The sequence below is a fragment of the Meleagris gallopavo genome, chromosome 4 (genome assembly GCF_905368555.1).
Source record: "Meleagris gallopavo chromosome 4, MGAL_WU_HG_1.1, whole genome shotgun sequence".
NCBI lineage: Eukaryota > Metazoa > Chordata > Aves > Galliformes > Phasianidae > Meleagris > Meleagris gallopavo.
Window position 1 is genome coordinate 23,560,717 of NC_139407.1, and position 13,861 is coordinate 23,574,577.

A 13,861-nucleotide genomic window follows, 5' to 3' on the forward strand; every position below is an offset into this window, starting at 1 on the left:
TTCATCTATAGCAACTTCAATTTTCATTTTGGTCTTTCACATTTTGATTCCTATTAGCTTTACAAATAAAAGTAAAAAAACCTACAAATTCCTAATAGTAAAAAAACACCTTTTTTCCAAATACTCTTTCTTTATAGTTCTCTTTAGGAATAAATAAAAATCAAAGGAATGCTACCAAAAAGGCTACAAAAAAAAACAAAAACAAAAACAAACAAACAAAAAAACAACAGAAAAAAAAACAGAAAAAAAACGCAAAACAACCCACCAAAAAAACCCACCCCACTACTAACAAATTAAATACACACACTGATAACAAATCTGTGCATTTATACTTTTAACTGATTTTCTATTCTTCATTTATGCTTCAGTATCCAGTTCTGGGTTCCTTATTTCAAAAAAGACAGGGATGTCCTAGAAGGAGTCCAGTAGAGGGACAAAAACATGATAAAGATCCTGGAGCGTCTTCCACATGAGGAAAGGCTGAGTGACCAGAATCTGTTCAGCCTGTGGAAAAGACGACTGAGGGGAGATCTGATAAACATTTATAAATGTCTAAAGGGAGGTGGGAGGCAAATGGATGAGGCCAGGCTCTTCTCAGTGGTGCATAGAAATAGGAGTAATGGCCTGAAACTTGTACGTAGGAAATTCTGTACTAATACACAGAAGAACTTACTTTCTATAAGGTTGATGGAGCACTGGAAAAAGTTGCCCAGGGAGGTCATGGAGTCTCCTTCTATGGAGATATTCAAGATCCATTGCTTGTAATACTTTTCCTTATTCCTGGGACAGAAAAGAAACCAAGCCAACAAACAAACAAACAAAAAAAAACAGAATATGTTCTTTCCTCAGTCGCAACCCATTTTGAATGTGGACCAAAATGGGTGAGAAATTTGTGTGCCAGCTCAATGATTTAGTTAACTGTGTGCGCTGTTGCTTACTAGTAATCCATGTGTAATTTGGCACAAGCCTGAGGTAGGTCTGCATGTAGACTGAGAAAGTGAAATTGGCAGAAATATAGGTCAAGAGATGGAAGAAGAATGTGCAATTGTCTCTAGTGATCACAATTAATTTTCAGAATGATGCTGAGGAGAAAGATGCAATGACAAGGCAAGGCAAGGCAAGCCCTCACAGGGTGAACAAAGTCTCAAAATGCCTGTCAGTTTTGGGAGGCTAAAATTGTAGGAGCAGTATCAGGCCATTTCAAGTCTATGTCATAAACTGTCAATAAAGAGCTCTTGTGTGAAGCAGACCTTATGTTTTCTATGCCTATGTTTGTTTTTCACCAGCACCCCATCAATTCACAGTGCTGGGTTAATAAAAATCCACACAAGTCTCAAGGTGTTTCCTTTAAACTTCTTTGGAGGTTGTGTAGGTGTACAATAACGCGTGGCTGACTGTGCACTTGGACCCCTAGTGGTCTGGATTTTACATTGCAGTGCATTTTAAGCCAAATTGCACGAATCTGGCATGATTATACTGTAGGGCTCTATTTTTAAATTAAGTTTATCTGAACAAAAATGTTGCATATAACATAAATCCAAGGAAGCTGTCACAACGAAAAGACCTGAATCAACTTGGCCACACTGCCAGTGGATCTAATCCGTTTTATCACTGCTTGACAAAGACTAACCCTCAAGTCTGGTTAAAGAGAAGATGAAGCTCTTTTGTCTGATCTTCTTGGCCCTTGGTTCATTTTTATTCAACTTTTTAGAAGGGTATCTATGACCTTTACTCTCATTTTGTCTTCTTGAATATCTTCAGGCTGTCTTCAGATTCCATGATGTTTTACAATGTTGTGTTTGAGTTGAAAATTCATATTAATAACAAGGTTGAAAGAAACATAGAGTAATACCTTGGAATTGCAGCAGCTATTAATCAAGTTTAATTGCTATCAGGTCTACTTAAAAGATAGCTGATTTACCTACGCTGATTTAGACAGTAAAGGAGTATTTTACGGAAAATACCAGAAGGAGACTGTTATTTTAGCAGGTGCACAGATATTTATGGTTGAACTAATTTCTAAGCTAATTAGCGATGTTCCCATGTTTTGTTTTGATTTGTTTTGTTTTTCAAAACATTCAGTAAAGAAAGGATCAAGGTTTTCCATACTTTTGTGATGTTATAAGAATGAAAATTCCTAGGAAAAAAAAATTTCATCAGTTTTTACATCATTTACATCATACATTAATTTTATTCAGGATTTCTATGTCAGTCAGAATATTTTGTACATAAATGGCAGAAAGCCAGATTGATGCTGGTTTTCTTGGTGGTGGTGGTGAGGTTTTTTTAACATCTCATTAAGTTAAGATACAGGTAGAAAAACTGAACAATATTTGATCAGCTGTCTGTCAGCTCCACAGAGCTTTTTCATGTTTTATCTCCAATACTAGTCACTTAAAAGGTCAAATTAATATATATATGTGTATATATATATATTAAAGACAGCTAAAGAAGAGTGTCAAGAAGTGAGATCAGACTTTTTAATATTTGAAAATATCTTATCTTAAAGTTCATTAATCATTTAAAAATAAAGGCCGGCTCTGAAAAGAACAACAAATATTTTATTATGTAAAGAAAGAAAATACAAATGTTGCATTTTTTTTCAGTATAGGAACTCAGCATGTTGTTTTCTATGGCTGCCAGTCCATCACCTTTGAGAAATACTGTGTTTATGTATATATGTATGTATGTATGTATTTACTGAATTGTCTTACCTTTGTGACAAAGTATAGTTAATGAAAAAGAACTGGACATGAAGTTCTTTAAGAGACTTTTGCAGTGGACAGTCGATCTCAGTATTGTATTCACAGTATATTTTGTAGAAGAAGCCTTAATAAATCAGGAGAAGATAATGATTAAGAAAATACTCTAGACCTCTTTAATCATTTCCCAGATACTGTCATAATACATAGGTTGCTCTGATAGTAATTCCTCCTATTTTTTTAGAACAGAAATTTTTTAGAATAGAAATTACAATAGAAACAAAGAGTATAACAGCATTATTTGACAGAGTGAATTCTTAGCTACAAAACACTGTTTTTCAATAGTCACCACTGTTAGCTGTGCATTTTTGCCAGTGATGATCAAGAGCCTGCATGCTGTGCTCATACAAATCTGCATGATCATCCAGAACGTGGCTTGTCTTTCACCACTGCTGAACCACACCATTCACCACCTTACTGCGCTCACATCCACTGTTTGGTTTCCATGACCATTCAGAAAGCATTGATGAATATCAATGAGTGCAACTTTTTCTCCATGGAAGAATTCAGTGTCATACCTTTGCTTCATGTACACTTCCATGACAGGTGCCTTTTGTCAGGCTGCCCCTCTGCTGCCATCTGTCACACAGAAACAACATGTAACAGGATACTGGAAGGAAGATTCAACCTCTACTGCCATACCACCAACATCTGCCTCCAACGTCATTGTCCAATATAATAAAATAGGAGGCATTTCTTTCAGAGCAGCCCTGATACATTTATTCTAGAGATAAATATAACACTTTTTGAATCTTCTAAGCAACAGTGTTAGATCTTGACCTTAAAAATTTAACTCAATGTCGCCAATCCAAGCATTACAGTTCAGAACTCATGTTTCTGGGAATAATATATATAAAAACATAAAAGTGAGATAACAGCAGTATGGTTAGTGAAATGTCTGAATCATATGTGAACCATTGAATGCATTCCCAAGCCTCTCATCTTGATTAATAAAGAATTTCCACAGCTGCACACAGAGCTGACAACAAAACATTAAACCACTTCTAGCTCACCTGTTGTTTTTATTATAAGTTCAAGTGCATGCCTAACCAACTGAAATGTTCTACATTTTTTACACTGTTGAATTCTGACATCTGTTGATGTCTTACTTCAGCTGAACTTTGGCAAATTTAATTCAGTGAAATAAAATCAGCCAAAAATATCTAGCAAAACTAAACTCAGAATGGTAAAATAGAACTCAGCAGTTGTAAGCTAGTTTCCTTTAAAACCTACTGTTCAATTTGGACTTCAAATTTAACATACAGTTTAATTATGAAGTTTTGCATGAATCCAAAGTGCATAAGTACAATCCAGTTCTAAAAAACTCTATATAATCATCCTTTAAACTTTAATTTAGTCTGGACACCAGTTGGAGACACCAACTGCAGATAGTGTAGGCTCAGTAAGTTGGGAGAGAAAATCATTAACTCAAATCCGCGAAAAAATTTTTAAATTAAAAACATGTATATATGTTTTTAATTAAAAAAAAATATATATATGTTCCCATTTCTTCATATACTAAGATTCTCACTGAGGTGTGGTCACTTTGGAAAATATCTTAAAACAATTTAGTTAATTTGATAGGGAAATTTTATGAATCAATGAACAGCAGTGATTTCTTCAGAATATTACCTGGCTGCAGAGTTGTCTGAAATATTTGTGTGTGTTAGTTGCTGAAACATCCTTTTAATCTCCTTAAGCTTTTCCTTGCACGCAGTCTAGTGTTAGGATAAACAAAACATGCATTAATGTAAGCCATTGGATACAGAAACAGAACCTACAAAATGTTTTCTAGATGAATACTGACCAGTGAGGCTGAGTCTTTTTGAGGTCTTCGTATCAGTGATGAGCTCATCATGACCTCAGGTGCACACTGTACACTAGCTACTTATAAGTGTATATTCTCATCTGAATAGCAAAGCAGTTCTTGGGATTTAACTGTTTTTGTTTCACAGCCCTTCAGTCTTTTCTGATTGATCTTTATTCAGATTTTGTATTTCTTTCAGTGTTAATGAACTTAGTGCTAAAATACACAATGCAGTATATCAGTCAGATGAGCCTACAGAATTCTTGGTCATCAATAAACTGTCCTTGAGAAGTAGTGTCTCAAAATAGAAGGCATCCTATAATGTCTGCTTAGGACTTAATTAAGAGGTATACATAGCCAAAAGTACACAGAATTGTGTAATTCCTTTTTGCACATTTATATTGTTTCCAGATTGTCTTCTATAGACTTTTCCTGTCCTGTAGAAACTGTTGCATTTTTACTTGTCCTGATTAAGTTAATGCACTCTCTTGTGGTTCTGGTTGAATTGCTTCCATTCCAGAAAAATATTCTGGAAACATTTGCTACCACCTCACAGTAAATAATTCTTGCAGTTTGAGCCTTTTTCTGTGAATTTTTTATATCCTTTCAGGAAATATCTTTTCTTTTAAACCAAGGATAATGAAAATGGATTGACAAAAATAAAACTGACCTAGAGCTTTATGCAAAATTAAATCAAATGTTGTAGCTTGCTAAAATTTGATTTTAAATAATCTGCAAATGGAATATGTCAATCTTGGGAGAAAAAAATACCATCTTTGTGATTCTTACACAGAAAGTTGCAAGAGTGCTCTATGTGGTCTACAACAGCCTGAACTATTCTGCAATTGGACTCAGTGATCGTTGTAGATCCCTTGCAACTGAACTACTCTATTCTGCCCTACAGCCTTATTCTGGGGATGTTGGATTTGGTTCAGACAAATATCTAGACTTTTAGATGCTTATTTAATTGAACCTCTAAACCCTTTGAGGCTTGCCCATCTCCAATTTAAATATTCCCTCTGGTATCCCCTCTGGAGGAAAGTTATCCAGCTGTAAGCTTTACAAAAGCACACCTGGCAAAACAACATCTGCCTGACAATGACTTAGTGAGCCTCAGTAAAGGCTGACATATGTGCACATACAATTGGACCTCATAGCAACAAAGCTTTTTACATATTAGTGTACACTGGGGAGTCCTGACTCCTGACAGAAAAGTATGATGGTTTTTACACTTTAAATTACAATAAAGCTTTATCTACAGATGGCGCAAGATACAACATGTGCTGCCATACAGCTGGCAGGTAATGGAGGTCATATTCATAACTGCCATTCTCTGATTTCCAGCATTTATTTAGATGCAGTTGTTGCAACCTGAGCTTAGCATTTTTGGTGGGAGTCAGTTCCAGCTGTTGATACTGTGCTGGCTCAAAGCCTGCAAGCTCCAGTACCGATGCAGATGCTTCTATTGACGCATCAAGATTATGAAATATAATTCCCTCTCCTCTATTACAGTATCTCTTTCCAAAGGTGTGGAGCACAGTTTATTGTGGTTCAGGCAGCTAGCGGAGGCAGACAGTGAGTAAGTTACCAAAGTTGCTCTGAGATTAGTCAGCTGGAGAGCTTGCCAAGCCATGGGGGCGTGCCAAATGGACAGGCTTTGAAGATAGGGAAAGTAAATCTTACATACTCAGGTTCTTGAACACTAACAAAGAGGTTTTAATTCTGAAGGGAAAAGGACTGATACATAGCCTGCTTTCTTACACTGACCTTTTTTTTAAGGTTATAACAAATATTCCAGGAAATATTCATACTTGGCCAAACTATGGAAGCAGGATACAGGCCAAGAGACCAGCATCAAAGTGAGGGTGGGATAGAAGGAAATTTACCTCCATCAGGCCAAGCATCAGCACTACACTGTCTGCTTCAGAGATGTGGAAGCCCCCCTAAGGCAAGTTTGCTTTTTTTCCTACTCCAAGCAATATATTCATCTGCATATTCAGCCACAATCTCAATACGCCCAAAAGTTTTATGTTGGTGGAATTAAGGAAGAGAGATGTGCATTGCAGAGCTCTGCTGAGTTGTATAGGACCGGCACTGCTTTTAGGAAAGCAGGCAGCACTTAAAATCTGAGCCATCTTGTCCAAAGCGTTTCTTGTGACATGTGGTGGTGTGGCAACATGCTGCCTCTCAGCCCACTGCCATACTGCAGATTTTTCCAAAAGCATAGGAAGGTTGTGGGATGAGGTGTAACCAGTTGTAACCCAAGCTAGACTGTTAGCAGCAATGAGGCTCATCAAGAGGTAAAACTACAGTGAACAGCAAAGGTATTACTTTTAATGCTGTGCACTGCTTGCTCTCCCCTCTTTTCTATGTTCACATAGACACTTCATATTCTGAAATCACATGCATTTTCCTGGAAATTGATGTAAGTATTGATTAGATGCAGGCTAACATCTGCTTCTAGATCTGGAATCAAATAGCCTCCTGGGATCTGACCTCAAGGACCAAATCTTTAAATGAGAATTTAGGCAGCATATTATAGCAACACAACTGGCTTGTTGGAAGGTTTGTATAACATCTACCAAACTGAATTTCCATCAGGTTACAGTACTTACACACTTCAGTGGCTTACCTTTTATTCCATTTAACTATATTTCATTTAACTCTTCCTCTGCTGACAAATATTCAGTTTCCAATCTTTTTTTTTTTTTTTTTTTTTTTACTTTTTTTATAACTTCAATAGAAATTGAAGTAAAACATATGTTCTCTAAATTACTAGACTTTTAGAAATATTGGAAATAACTGAATTGCTTCAGATTCATATCCCAGTATTAAAGAGAGTAAATTTGATGCAAGCATAAGAGGAAGGGCTTAGGCAAAAGTAGAGCTAATCTGCTTCAGTGGGAAGGTCCAAAGCTGACTGAATAGCTAGCTGAAATAATTCAGAAATAAAAAAAGTTTGAAATATTGGCCTCTTCATTCATTCATAGTGAAGTTTTAAATGACTGTCTGCTCAACCTTCTGTAGGACAATAACTGTTAAATAATCGTATTAAAACAGTTAACAGAAAGGATGCCGGTAAAAGTCAGAGGAAAAGTGAGGCTAATGGACTGAGATTGATCACTTAATTCAAGGGCTTTACCCTGTTTTTGTTCAGCTCATAGGAAGGGAAACAAGAGGATATTTGCTTCAGACATGGACTATAAACTGAACTGGTTACAAAGGACTATGCCAGTTAAGCATATGTATTTCTTATGCTCAACTATGCATTTAAATTCAACTATCAAACACCAGTACAACATTTTAAAGGAGGAATACTGGTAAATCTAGCCCCCAGAATGTTTTAATTAAAATTATTTTAAATAGCATTTACAAAGTTTATATTTTTAAAATGTTTCCTGCATATTGACTGCTAAATGTTTTTCTGATATTTTCTTTAATGTTGAGGTCTAATCCTGTGTTTTACTCTGTGAAATACTGTGAAACGGCAGAACCCCAGACTCTGTTTCAACAAGGAGTTAAGGTGAGGTGCAGGAAAAAAAAAGACTGCAATAGCTGTGCAGTCTTGTGTGTACTGTCTCATCACCCCTCTACCATTTCAGCCATACCATAGATATTTTTGGATGCTATCACAGCATCTTTGGAACAGTATTCCAGCTTTTGTCAGACTTCCCCATTTCTGGAAGCCTGCCTCTGCCTCAGCTCCAACCACAAACATCCACAAAATAGAAATCCAGTCTTCCTCTAGGAGATCAGTACAAGATTACCCAGAGATGAGACCAGAATACCTCTTATTTTTTTTACCTCTGTCTTTGAACCCTTGGAATTACAAAGTAAGGCATTCATTAGTTCAAAGTAACACATTGATGCTACTGTGAAATAACCTTGTCTGAGATCACACAGAATTGTGTGCTAACGCCTTTCCTAAATTTACTAAGGTCTTCAGTGAAGGTATGCCTGAGCTGCAAATCTAGAAAAATAAAACATACTTTGTTTAGTTACAAAAAAGCCCACAAGAATGGAATTAATATGTTTCCTGGCCTGTTTAAAATTTATCAAGTTGCTTGATGACAATTGACATTCTTGTCATTTTCAGATGTCACTAGCCATTACTTGCTGCTGTGCTACTTTAAATTTGAAGTTCCAAAGGAGCCCTTCCTTTGCTCTTTCTTTCTTGGTTACAAAAGTCTTCCTACTGTGCTGTCTAAGGACTTGGAAAAGCATTCTCAATACACAAAACTGAGTACTTCAAATTTGGAAGGAGGGAAGGAGATCTTCAGGATCCTGTCTGGATGTTGTATGGCTGCATAAATCTGATTCCTGCTGTGTATAAACTCAAATCTACTATTCAGAACTTCACTAGATGCTTGTTTTTAAGTGTTAGGACTCTTATATCTCACATTGATTTTGCAGAATTCTCCACTAAGTTTTCTTATGCAGCTCATAAGAATACATACTTATTAAGTATACGTGTATGTACATGTAACATGCTTGTGTGTACCCATATAAAATGTTTTTAAAAAAATTGTATAATTACCACAAAACTGTATTCCATGACTCAAATACTCTAATTACAGGATTTGCTGCAGCATATATTACAGGATTACTACAAGAATACAGAATGTAAAAAATGAGTGCAAATTAACAAAATAAAACCAAAAACACTAATTTGCAATTGTAAGCTTGTAGACCTAAGAAACAGGAGCAATTAAGCCTGCACATCCATCTAATTACTGGACCGTATTTTTCAAGAGGCATCTTTCTAGCGTTCTAAACTTTTCTTACGTTGCAAGTTGTTTTTATTCTTGTTTGTATAATTTGCTCATTAAAAAAGACAATTGTTCTGAATTTAAAGAAAAAAACCAAACTAGTTAAGCTGATCATTTCATGTTATTCAGATGAAATACGAAAGTCACAAAAGTAAGCCACATTATTATAACTGTTTTTATCATTGCATAAGGACAAAATTTACATGGCTCTTCTTGTGCAAGGCACAAGGAATTGATCAACGTATCCACTACCATGATACTGAGAAGTATATTAGCATACACATATTAGGGTACATCATTTTCATTCGTTGAGATGAGAGTCCAAAAAGGGACATTAAAAAGGGGGTTTATTTTCCTATGCAATTAACTGTGATCTTCCTTTCTGCAGGATGACATTACCAAGTAGCCAAGAGCTGGTACAGTCTATTTTTTCCTTTAAAGAACTTTCTCTTTGTAGGATATTTTGAGTAGTCAAGGATAAGATAACAAGAATAAAGGTGAGTTGCATCTACTCAACTTCTAACTTCTAAATAATAATATAAACACAACTTTTCTTGTAGATATGTTATTCTGTAACAGTCTGACAGATTTATTTCCTTCTACTCCAGTATACCACTGCTGAGTTTATTAAAGAAATCATTACAAAACTAGTCGGTGTAGAGAAGAAATACTCAACATGGACAATTATTCACAATATAATCAATAACTCTGTGTAGAAGCAAATTTTAAGATAAGGAAGGTTACCATAAAGACTACTAAAATTATCATATTATTCATTTTTTTTTCTGCTTATTTGCCAATTAATCATTTTTCCAAAGAATTCAATAAATTAGAGTGGAGGTAAGTAACAGACCATCAGATTGAGATCACACATGGATTGTATGGTTGCTTGTGGGAAAAAAAAGTCTTCGCTTTGGTTTAGACTTTTTTTTCCTATGGAAGTTTTTCTTCATTTCTATTACATTAGAAAATAGTATTTAATTACTTTATTTAAAACCTTTACATAATTTTTTTTGGCTTTAACTTGGGCAATGTCAGAGTGGTGGTTAATCTAGGATTAGGAAGATTATGACACTTGGTGGTGTAGCAACCACAGATTTATTGTTTGTTCACTGAAAAACAAACAAACGACCTATAGATTTTCAAATTTCTTTTCCCTACTGAGCATTTTACATGCAGTTGCTAAAACTAACCAAGTACATAAGTGAGAGAAAATGCATTTTATATTGTCTGAGTAATACATGCTTAGACAAGGATGAATGCAAGTCCCATCTTAAGTGGGTGAGGGTGCTGTAGGTTCATGAATTAATTATGCAGCAGGGTGAGAGGAATAAAATACCATGATAGCAGGGAAGCAATTCTCTTCATAGGTCTAGGAAATCAGTGCTTAATTTATACTGTCAAGACACTTGATACCTTCTCCCATGACATCCTTATAACAAAGCTGAGGAAGTGTGGGATAGATGAGTGGACAGTGAGACCTGGAGGTCCCTTCCAACCGCTACGATTCTGTGATTCTGTGATATCAAAATAAATAAGATTTTTAAAAAGTGGAGATTCATAGAACTGACATGCAGTTCTAGGACTCTGTAATTTGATAGCAAGGTGTTAAGAGATCTCCCCAGTGTATCCTTCTCATCTTTTTCCTCACCTTTATCCCAGAAATTTGGTAGCATATCGCCCAGATAAAAGTAAAGACTACTGGCTTCAGAATAATACAGCTTCTTGATTTGTCTTCCAGGTTGGCCATTGTGAAATGCTGCTCCTGGGAGGTCATAAAATCCTCGGGATGTGGGACTTCAAAGTACATTTCAGTCAGTCAAAATATGAAATTTACCCTAAGCCCCCTGGGAAATGGGAAAAACTGCTACCCTATCCTACCTGTTAATGGTATTAGGTGAACACTATTGAAAGAAGATGGCACAGGATACAGAATCATGTGTTTCTTCCATAAACAAGCATCTTTTGATGCTTATTTTTCTTAAATCCATCCCCTAGGTAACAGAATATGGTAGAACGTACTTAATGTTGGAAGCTTTCCATATTTACTTGCCATAACTGCCCTGAGAGACTCATTAATGCTTTAAAGCTTCCTATTAAGTGGAAACCTCACAGTATTTTCTTTTTAATAAAATAAACTAGAAGGTGAAAATATTTTGTGTTTGTTTTTTAATTATGAATGACTGTCTCAAAAAATTGCTCCTAATTTGTTGGATTACTTCAGTTTTATGTCCTTTCATAGACATGTAAATGAATAATGAAAAATGTGCAATAAAAGCAAACAATAATTATTCATATTGACCTGAGGCATTTAATGAAACAGAAGAGAGTCTAAAGAAACAGATTTCCTATAGCACTACTTTCCTAAGTATACTAAGGTAATTAGCTTTAAGAGGAGATAATTTCAGTTCACTGAGGTTGCTCTTTTAAGTCTTTCTGGGAAATTTGGATTTTCCATTGATAGTAGTTTTAACATGTCACACTGGAGCCAGAGCAAATTAAAGTGAAGAGCTGCACAGTCTAAACAAACAGTCCTTCCCATTATCAGAAGATTGACAACATAACAGCATAAACTATAGCCACATACCCACAAGTAATGCAGGAACAATTAACAAAATAATAACACTGCAATCCATAAATAATATCTGATAGCTTTGACTGACTAACATTTTACGCTGTCCTATTTTCCAAGACAATGTGCTACTTTCCTACTGATCTTAAGGAAATAAGAAATATTCCCTCTGTTCTACAGTCTTCTTTCTTGATCAAACGGTGACATAGCAGTCCTGAACAATTCCTCATGAAAACAGCTTACCAAGTCCTCAAAATGCCACCAAACTACAGAAAACCTTCACTTGTCTTTCCATCTTGAAAGATAGGATATTTGTGGTGGGGGTCTTTTAGCAATTTTTTTCACGTACTGAGAATTTCTATTTTAAACAATAATTTACACATGCATATTATTTTTGTACAGACATCTTCTCGTGTCACCTATTATTTTTTCTATGGAACCTCAACATCCATTCTTTACCTTTTTCTGTACTATTTTGGATGCACCCCATATTCACCGGTATGCTCCTTCTCTTCCTTGCACAGGCAGGGCTGGGGATACACCTGGGTCCTTTACCCAGATCCAGCTGAGACTTAGTCACAGGTGGCCACACGGCCATCACCCTACAGTGAGCGAGGGGATGAAGCCATCTCAGCAAAAGGTGATGAAGAGCCAGAGGATGATACATACTTCAGAGTGTCCAAATGAATCCTTTAGCTGCTGGGTGTAGTCTCTGCTGCTGACACCCTGAGCATGATAATATCGTGCTTTATGCCTCCCTACTTTGCTTTGGTTACCCCTCCAGCAGGGCCTTCACCTCAATGTCAGCTACAGCCAGGATGGGAAAAAGCCATTCCATTATCTTTTTTTCAAGTGTGTGTTATTGCAGAACTTTTGATGTTTAAGATATGCTTTTTTCCTTTACATCTTTGACTAAGTTGAAAATAAATGGTAAAATTGATGGCAGTGCCTCTCATACATCTCATGTACTTACGGAAAAGAAGTGCTTGAAAAAGACAGTGCCTCAGTGAGTTCCCTTGCAGGATAGCAAGCAGAGGGAGAAGTATATAAAGACGACTTTAGCACACAGTGTGAGCACATGCATCTCAACACAGTCATTTACCCAGCTACCCTAACGCTGCTGACAGAAAAGGATATTAGATCTCTTTATGTAACACCTTGTCCTCTCCCGGCCTCAATGTTAAAAATTTAGACCAAAGGCTGCAGAAATGTGACTGGGAACTATGCGGAGAAAGAAAAAGCACAGTAAATGAATTTTGAGTGCAGGATGTCAATACTGCTCTTAAAACTGTCTGGCACAGCATGGAGGAGTCTAATAATATTGGTTCCTTTTTTGTTGTTGTTGGTTGTGATTTTTTCCTTCACTCTAAGGTACCATCACTATGGAGGCAGAATTTAAAATTTTTCATTAATGTGAATTTAATCATTAATTCTTACTTACAGATATTAAGGATATATTTTCTTGTGCTTTCAATTTGAATTATTTTTCTTCCTTTCTGCATCGCATCAGTGAAAAATCTAAACCTGCAAGCTGTTATTTGTGTTTTCTAAGGAAAAACAGCATTTCAAAAAAAATAAGAGAGATGATGTTTCTCTTACAATCCCCAATATGGAGAAAGCTCATCAGTAGTTTTCCCTCTATAAAAAAACATAAGTAAAGTTAAGCTAAAAGTTAGTTGTGTATTGTTATGGTTCCATGCTAATCATGGCAGTAATTGTAAGAAGATGCAATTAAAATATTGAAAACCTAAGTGAATTAGGAGCCTACATGACATTTTAGAATGACCTGAGTATTAGGAACAAACATTTTACCCAGACTCCTACAATCAAGACCAGATGCTGTTCTAAATACTACACTGTAATCCAACCATATTTTTATTGGATACAGTACAGGAATTACAGGGTGAAATTCCATGGTTTCTGTTATGTAAAAAGTCAGACTACATGATGG

General features: G+C 35.9%; 1 protein-coding gene and 1 long non-coding RNA gene across 7 annotated transcripts in view; one reads left to right on the forward strand and one right to left on the reverse strand.

Moving 5' to 3' along the window:
• Nucleotides 1-12,943, forward strand: part of LOC146544444 (uncharacterized) — a 29,969-nt gene extending 17,026 nt beyond the window's left edge. For 2 of the 3 annotated variants that reach the window (XR_014882921.1, XR_014882922.1), the window contains 2 exons: nucleotides 6,349-9,835; nucleotides 11,080-12,943. This is a non-coding gene — a long non-coding RNA (uncharacterized LOC146544444). The remainder of the gene's footprint in view (nucleotides 1-6,348; nucleotides 9,836-11,079) is intronic. The other variant, XR_014882923.1, reaches the window with a different exon arrangement.
• The window catches only part of LOC104910629 (uncharacterized), a 43,931-nt gene that overhangs the window by 2,193 nt on the left and 27,877 nt on the right, over nucleotides 1-13,861 (reverse strand). For 2 of the 4 annotated variants that reach the window (XR_004159523.2, XR_014882918.1), the window contains 2 exons: nucleotides 4,395-4,480; nucleotides 674-2,829 (listed from right to left, as the gene is read on the reverse strand). The gene's annotated coding sequence lies outside the window, so the exon portion shown is untranslated. The remainder of the gene's footprint in view (nucleotides 1-673; nucleotides 2,830-4,394; nucleotides 4,481-13,861) is intronic. The other 2 variants (XR_014882919.1, XR_014882920.1) reach the window with 2 other exon arrangements.